The 8,835-nt window shown below is 42.1% G+C and overlaps 1 non-coding gene across 1 annotated transcript; it reads left to right on the plus strand.

The window, feature by feature from the left end:
* Window positions 1-2,213: 2,213 nt before the first annotated feature.
* Window positions 2,214-2,320, plus strand: LOC130854677 (U6 spliceosomal RNA). The gene has a single exon (XR_009054124.1). It is a non-coding gene; the product is annotated as a U6 spliceosomal RNA (small nuclear RNA).
* The last annotated feature ends 6,515 nt before the right edge of the window (window positions 2,321-8,835 follow it).

The raw sequence follows: 8,835 nt of genomic DNA on the forward strand, positions 1-8,835 counted from the left end.
CTAAGTACCTCCCCTAGTCCTCCAGTCTCAGAGGGTCACTCCCTCTTGGGTTCTCTTCTTCCTCACTCCGTCCCTCTTATTGCCCTGGGACCCTCACAGCTGGAGGGGGCACTGGAAGACAGGAGACCAGACTCTGACGCCCAACAGGCTTCCCAGGGCCAACTGGGCTAGGGTAATGCCTGTGGCACTTCCCCAGATCTCCCAGTCTCGTAGGGTCCCTGTTTGCCTCTCCTCCTCTCCCTCAACCCCCCCACTCTCCTAGGTCCCAAGCAGCTGGAGGGGGCCCTGGAGTGTGAAAGATCAGGTCCGTGAGCCTAGCAGGCTTCCCAGTGTTAGTGGGCAAGGGAAATAACTTCCCCACCTCCCTTGATCTTCCAATCCCAGAAGGCCCCTTCCCCTGCCTGCCTCTCCTATTCTCCCCTGCTTTTCTTCTACACCCCAGGACCAGTGAGACCCAGAGGGGCCCCTGGAGGACCGGAGACCAGGCCTGGGGGCGCAACAGGCCTCCCGGTGCCAAGTGGGTAGGGAGATTTCCTGCAGCATCCCCCCTTATCCTCCGGTCCTACAAGGTCCCCCCACCAGTCTGCCTCTCTTCCTCTTCTCCTCTCCTCCCTCCCTCCCACTCCTGTATGACCCACTCCTCCGGAGAGACCGAGGGACCAGACTCGGGAGCCCAGCAGGCCTGCCGGGCCCAAGTGGGCAGGGGAAAGGTCCTCTGCACCTCCCTGGGTCCTCTGCTCCTGGAATGTCCCACCACTGGTCTGCCTGTCTTCCTCTTCCCCTGCCACGCTCCAACGTCCCCAGGACCAACATGTCTGGGAGGGAACCCTGGAGAGTTGGAGACCAGGCCTGGGAGCCCAGCAGGCTTCCCTGGGGCAGTGGGCAGCGGAAATGTCTTTTGCTCCTCTCCCATCCTCTGATCCCAGGGGGTCCCTCCCCCCCTTCCACCTCTCTTCTTTTCCCCCCACCACTTCCCTCCTGTACTTCTAGGACCAATGGCCCGGAGGGGCCTTGGAAGGTGGAGGACCCACCCAGAAGAAATACCCCACGGTGCCTCCCCTATTCTTCTGACCTGCAAAGATCCCTTCCCACCTTCACTGTCTGCCTCTCTCCCTCCCCCCATCCTCCTTCCCCCCACGCCCCCAGAATCTTCATGCTGGAGGGGGGCCTGGAGAGTGAAGGACCAGGCCCCGGAGCCCAGTTGGCCTCCCTCACCAAAAGGGCAGGTGAAACACCCTCTCACCTCCCCATCCCCCAATCTCAAAGCCCCCCCACCACCACTCCACCTCTCCACTTCCTTGACCCTCCTCCCTCCTTCCCACACCCCCAGGACCCACGCAGCCCAGAGGGTGGAGGACCCCGCTCGGGAGCCCAGCAGGCCCCCAAGCCGGGGAGCTCAGCAGGCCTCCTGGCCTCCCCGGCGGGAGAACCTCAGTTGCAGTTTCAGATCTCCCCAGCCCCCAATGGTCTCTCCAGGTGGCAACCTCCCCCCTCAACCAGCCACCCCTCTGGGGCGCCAGTCCTGTCTGGCTTCCCCTTCCCTGCCCCCCTGCCTTCCCCCAGGTCCTACCCGGTTGCTCCAGGGTTCCTGCAGTCTCCTTCAGCCTCAGGTCCCCTGCTGGACTCTGGCAACCTATCTATTTGTGGGGAGACACGATCTCCACATCTTCCCATACCGCCATCTTGACTCTGCCCCTGATTTGCTCTTAACGTCAGAGATTATCTATTCCTAAAGGTCTGGTTGAGAAACTACATTGTAATGAGTTTGGGGAAGGCAAAGATCATGTTATTCAATCAGTTTTTCTGTATTCCCTCTGCCTTTTGTCCCACAAAGTGCCTAGCACTTAGTAAGTTTCAATAAATACCTGGGTAGTTAGAGATCTATACAAAGGAATGATGGGTAAGGTAAACCCTTGATTGTGTATTGTTTAAAGTATATTTCTTTTAAACCGCAGGTCAACTTTTTAATTTTTTTTCAGTAAAACTTTTTGAGAGATTAGGATGGCTATTTTTACAAAAGAATAGCAGGCTCAGAGGAGGTAAGAGAACTTGAACTGTTCAAGGTCTAGGAAAGGTAAACAATAGTATTGTTTAGAGAGACAAGCAAAGATCAGACCCTGGAGGAAATTCTGTGCAATGTAAAAAAGATCATGGACTCTGTTATGTAGGGGATGGAGAGCCATGAAGGGCCTTATGAAGTAGTAAGGGAACCAGCCAACCAGTGCTGGCTTGGGCAGAACGTTAAAATGGAATGATACAGAGATTAGCATCGTCCCCGCACAAGGATGCCATGAAAATTCATGAAGGGATTCATATTTTTAAGGAACTTTTTCTTTTCCTTTTTTTTTTTTTTTTTGCTTTTTATTGTAACTATATCAAACCTTACGCTCTACCCCTTAAACTTATACAGTGATGTATGTCAATTATAGCTCAATAAAACTGGGAGTGGGAGAAAAGTTTCTTGTAGTGACCCAGGTGAGAGATGAAAGTGGCCTGAACAAGCTCAGTTAGTTTGGGTGGAGAGGAGGGTGCATTTTTTGATAAGCATTTAGATTTTAAGTTATCTTCTAGAAAAAGTGCTCATTTGCCCAAAGATGTAATGAAGAAGACTTGAGTGAACAGGTAGATAATGGTGCTATCAACTGAAAAAGAAAATGAGAGAGCAGGAGGAGGTATTTGAGGTAAGAGGATGAATTTTGTTTTGGATATATTAAGTTTGGTTGGTTGAGGCCAGCCCCAAAGGCACTGTTTGAAGTGGCAAAATCTCTGCGGCACAATTAACAGGTCATGAGTTGGATGGTCACTGAAGACTCAAGTCTAAACTCCAGCATTTGGGTGATCCCGAACATAATCTATCATTGCATTTACTACAGTGTTTTGAAAGTTCCCTTGACTTCATCTGTCTTTTTCCCTAGCCCTGTGCTGTCAAATGCTATCATTTAGCCACGTGTGGCTATTCAGCTTTTGAAATGTGGCCAGTCCAAATTAGGATGTGCTGAGGGGAGGGATAAATTAGGAGTTTGGGATTAACATATACACACTACTTTACATAAAATAGATAAACAAGAAGGACCTACTGTATAGCACAGGGAACTATACTCAATATCTTGTAATAACCTATAATGGAAAAAAACCTGAAAAAAGAATATGTATACATACGTATATAGATATATATGTATAACTGAGTCACTTTGCTGTACACTTGAAACTAACACAACATCGTAAATCAACTACATTTCAATTAAAAAAAAATCCATGGGGAGTTTCCTGGCAGTCCAGTGGTTATGTTGCAGGAAAGGGGACTCCTTGCAGGGCCCAACAGTGTGTTGTCTAACACTCGGAAATGAATTGTCCAAGGAGAAATGTGCTGACAAAGCAAGAGACTTTATTGGGAACGGGCGCCTGGATGGACAGCATCGTGGTAAGGGAAGCCAGGAGGACTCCTCTGCCACGTGGCTCGTAGTCCTCAGATTTTTGGTGATAGGGTTAGTCTCTGTGTTGTCTCTGGCCAATCATTCTGACTTAGGGGACTTCCTGGTGGCAGGCACATCAGCCAAGTGGGATTCCAGCGAGAAGGATTCTGGGAGGTTGGTAGGACTAGGGACTGGCATCTCCTTTATCTTTTTGACCTTTCCTGGATTCTTCCAGTTGGTGGTAGCTTGTTTGTTCCACATTCCTTACCAGGACCTCCTGTTCTAAGATAACTCATGCAAGTGGCTACTGTCTTGTCTGGCCAGGGTGGGCGGTTTCAGTCAGTGTTTTCCCTAACAGGACTCGGCTCTTTCATTGCCATGGCCTGGGTGTTCAATCCCTGATTGGGGAACTAAGATTCCTACAAGCCATGGAATGCAGTCAAAACAAACAAACAAACAAACAAACCCAAATTGAGATGTGAGTGTAAAATAAGTAAAAAATACACACTGATTTTGAAGACACGGTATCAAACAAAAAAAGACTGTAAGATATCTTGTTAATTATATTTTACGTTGATTACATGTTGAAGTGATATTTTGGATGCGTTGGGTTCAATAGAAATATATTATTCAATTTTTTTAAAAAAAGGAATTGCTTTTGCCTTTCTCAAAGTCAATTGCTTTCCTTCTTATTGGTAGTATATAATCAACTAAAATTATTAAAGATAACTACCACCTGACTAGTAATAATAGTGGAAATAAAATAACTAAATAAATTAAAAGCTTCATGATGAATGTTCTAGCCCATTTTGGAATGAAGTCTAAGAGAGAGAAATTGAAGAGCCCTTAACTTTTTTTTTTTTTTAAACAATGTAAGGAGTCAAGGAAGGGAGGGAATACGGGGATATGTGTATAAAAACAGATGATTGAACTTGGTGTACCACCCCAAAAAAAAATTAAAAACAAAACAAAACAAAAAAAACAATGTAAACTTACAGAAAGATTGCAAGAATAGGACAGAGAACTCCTGAATATTATTCAAGCTCACCAACTTTTAACATTTTGCTACATTTGCATCCTCTCTCTCTAGATATTTTGGTTTATTTTTTCTGAACCATTTGAGAATACATTGCATGCATTATGCCTCCTTACCTCTTCATACCTCAGTGTGTTTTTACTATGAAAGTATATACTCCTTTATATAATCATCACATAATAGTAATCAAATGTAGGAGCTACTTTTTTCTAATCTATGGTCCATATTCCAATTTTGTCAACTGTTTCAGTAAATCTTTTATAGTATTTCCCCTGGTCTGGTACAAGTTCCAGTTTAGATCATGTATCGACTTAAGTTGTTAAGTCTCTTTAGTCCCTTTTATATGTAACAATTCCTCAGCATTCTTTTTTTTGGTGGGGGCGGTCACAACAGTTATTTAATAGAGTGTTCTTCAATATGGGTTTGATTGATGTTCCCTCATGATTAGATTCAAGTGATATCATGTCCATCTCAGGTTATCACATCAGGACATATATGGTCACTGATCAAAGTGTTGCCTAGTTTCTCCACTGTATAGGTACTTTTCCCGCCTTCTAACAAATACACAATCCATGGAGAGATACTTTGCAGACTTGAAAGTATACTGCTTCTCATCCCTAGATTTAGAATCCATTGATGTTGTTTTCCAAACCAATCTTTTCTATGATAGTTGCAAAATGATGATTTTTCCAACTCCACCACTCTCTCTGTATTTATCAGTGGGCACTCTCTTTAGAGAACAACTTTTCCTTTTCCTCCACCTCTCTCTCTCCTTCTCTCTCTATTAGAATACATGAATGAATTCTTATTTTATTCAATAGATCATAATTCATTACTGTTCTTATTTTGATACTCTAGGTATACCAGATTTGCCCAATGAGAGGCCCTTCAAGCTGGCTGCTGTTGACATGCCCCCATTTTATTTTCTGAGCACTTTCTTATTTCTGGCCCCAAAAGATGTTCCAGATCATCTTGTACCTTCCTGCCCTAGCCCTGAAATCAGCCATTTGTTCAAGAAGCTTTGATTTCTCTTCATGGGGAAAGGTATTTAGAAATCGATTTCTGCAGGGAGCCTTTAATTTTGAAGTTATTTTCAATCATAAGATCAAGAGGAATATACATCAATTTTTATAAATCATCATATTTATGGCTGATTTAGCTATTTCTTTTTTTTCCCTTTGTGGTAAGAAGGAAGGAAACATTAAGCTTATTTTCAAAATTTTTCTTATTTACCTGAATATAATTCTGGCTACAATATCAGCAAAGAACACGGACTGCAACAGCAACTATGGATCATAAGTCTCTCAATAGCTACTTGAATATAATATACATCCTCAAAAGAAATTTGCGATGAAAGACTGCATACGTTTTGAAATTCTCTAAGCTAATCTGTGGAATCCTGCACACAAGTGTAATGAAACATGGGACATCTCACTGAATTCATTTTAAAGAAATTGAATCAGACCTCTATAAAATAACACTTTTCATCATCAGATTCTTGTTGTAAAAGATGTTTTTGCTTCTTACAGTGATGTGATGTGTTGCAAACTGCTGTGGTAACATCTCACATTTTTATGTTATAAAAGCAGATGAACTATACAGTGTTTGAAATAAGTATATCAATTTCTATTTTAACTGAATGAAATTAAGTATATACTCTGTTTCTTGATAACACAGGTCTTTGAACAATGATATACTTTAGAAATATTGAAATAAAGAGATCATATTTTATGCGTGACAGTACTAGGGACAAAGACCAAGTCCATTTCTTTGTTGCCTGTACTTTGTATTCATTCCCAAGCCCATCATTATATGGGAATACTTGGGTCACTTTTAAAAAATCCAAATTCTTGAGCACCACCCTGGTTCACTTAAACATATCTCTTAATCCAGGAGTATGTATTTTTAAAATCTCCCCAGACAATTCCAAGACAGTTGATCATAAAACTGATTTGGGAACTACTGAACATGGCAAAAAATACATTTATACCAGGGTGTAAATCTCATTATATACATAAGTTGCCCAAGGGCAGGAACTGTGCTTATAAACTGCACCTATTATGAGCCTTGCATATAGTAAACATTCAATATATGCTTAAGAAAATAATTTTAACTTCAAATTTTGAGTCAATATTAGTTTGTGCAGGGGATATAAACCCACTTTAGTGATATTATATATTCACGTGACAGGAATATCCTTGCATAGCAGGCTGAAAGACAATATTGGATTGGTGGACCGATTTCTAATGCAGAATGTAGTTGTGTTCAGTTATGATCTTGAATTCTGCTAACTTACTCTATGCTTCTGATAAATGAAGAAAGAATACTCACGTTTATAGGATTGGTCTAGTCTGTAAATTATCTCTGTCTTGTTCCTCTTTCCACTGAATGTTCTACTTGATGACAAATGGTTTTTAAAAAAAAAAAGGAGCTAACACTTGTATGGTTTTAAACAGAGGTTCTCAAAGCATGGTCCATGGACTCCTAGGGGTTCCCTGAAATCCTTTCCGGTGATCTATAAGGTCAAGACTTTTTCCCTAATAATAAAAAGCTGTTATTTGCCTTTATCACTTTCATTCTCTGAATGTACAGTGTTTTCCACAGGCTCCTTGATGAGTGATATTGAGGCAGATTAATGAAGAAAAGATATGAGAATCATCTGTCTTCTATAAGCTAGACATTAAGAAATTAACAAGAATGTAAAACCATGCTGCACTTATATATTTTGAAAATACATAGTTATTTTTAAAAACATGTTGTTTATGTTAACATATAAAGGGCTTATTTTTAATGACTAAAAAAATTTTAAAATTTCAGTTTTAATTTCTAAAACATGGTAAGTATTGATAGTTATACATCCATTTAAAAAAGTTGTTTGGGGTCCTCAATAATTTTTGAGTATGAAGGAGTCCTGAGACCAAAAATTTGAGACCAGTGATTTATCTTTTTAAATGTTACTTAATAATTAGCTGAACTTGTTATTTAGTTTTATATAGACAGATTTTAACCAAAATCAGTAATGAATTTCACCAAGTATTAAAAGTTGATCTTTGTTCAACATTTATGTATTAATAACTTTCTTTTTCTTATTCTGAGGAACACCTGACTCAGCTACTAATTAAGATTCCATGAGCCCCCTAAGTGTTGGAGAGAAATCTATGACACAATTTGAAATTCTCATCATTAGAGTGAAAGGACATGCTGCCTGAGAAGGATGCCACGCTAAGTGTCTACTAGTAAACCGGGAAGGATGTCTTTATCAGATTTCTCGTTTAACAGAGAACAGACTCTAAATGGAAAGAAACACAGAAAAGGCACATTTTGATAGCTGAGAAGCAAATCAGCAAAGATTCCTAACTCCCGTGGCAAGCAGATTCAGAGGAGAGCAGATTGAAGAAAACTGCTTAAGACGTCCTTGGTGACCTTTAGATTAGGTCTGTACCAGCTCCAGCATTTGCTGCATTACCTAGGGGTCTTAGCCTACTTCCCCATCTGCAATGGAATAAAAGTTTCCATCGACAGGGTGGTTGCAAACAAACAGTGGGTTGCCTACAACGTGCTGGCGCAGTGCCATGAACACAATAATTTGTCGTTCTTAGGGCAGGGGAGAGGGACAGTCCTCTGAGAAGATACGGAGAAAACAGTTGTTCTGCTTACGTCACAACTTAACCGAGTGATAGTTCTGTCTGCCTCTTTTTGTTTCTATGGTTGTAGCCTTTTCTACAGCTCGAACTCTTGAAGAAATTTTTATTTAAAAGTTCTGTCATATCATAATCAAAATACTGTCATTCTATTTCCACAGCAGAAGAAAGGACCCCTCTCAAGCCTCACTTCCCATAGCAACCTCAGAGAAAAACATGTTACTACTAGTATCTTAGTGACTAAACTCTCCAATAACAATAGTTTGCAAAGAGAACATTTGAGAAGTCTAGCAGGAGAGGAAGCGATGAGGCGGTTTCTAAATTGAAAAAACCTTCAAGGTCAGGAAATACGCAAATTTTGTCAGACGCCTAAATCTAATAAATGCAGTTCAAAAAGAACAATTCCCAACTCACTGTGCTCCAATTTTCTTTTCACTGACTCCTTTTTGCTTAGCCAACACGTAAAAGTGTACCAACAAAGTGGCAGCAGGTACAATAAATCTCTTTAACAGACTCCAATACCCCTTGTATGGGGGGTGGGTGGCAGGGAGGGGGGAATCCCATTTAAAAAGCCAGAGAATTGGGTGCTCTGCCACCTTCCCGCTTAAACAGTGAGAGGGCGGGGCCCGAGGCGGGGGCGGGCGGGCGGGGCCGGTTGTTTCCCTGGTCTCGCTCCACTCCTTTCCGTCCGTGCCCCTCCCACACGCATTTCGCCATGATCCCGACAGGCCCAGCGGCTAGGAGA

This window comes from Hippopotamus amphibius, chromosome 5 (assembly GCF_030028045.1).
Source record: "Hippopotamus amphibius kiboko isolate mHipAmp2 chromosome 5, mHipAmp2.hap2, whole genome shotgun sequence".
Lineage (NCBI taxonomy): Eukaryota > Metazoa > Chordata > Mammalia > Artiodactyla > Hippopotamidae > Hippopotamus > Hippopotamus amphibius.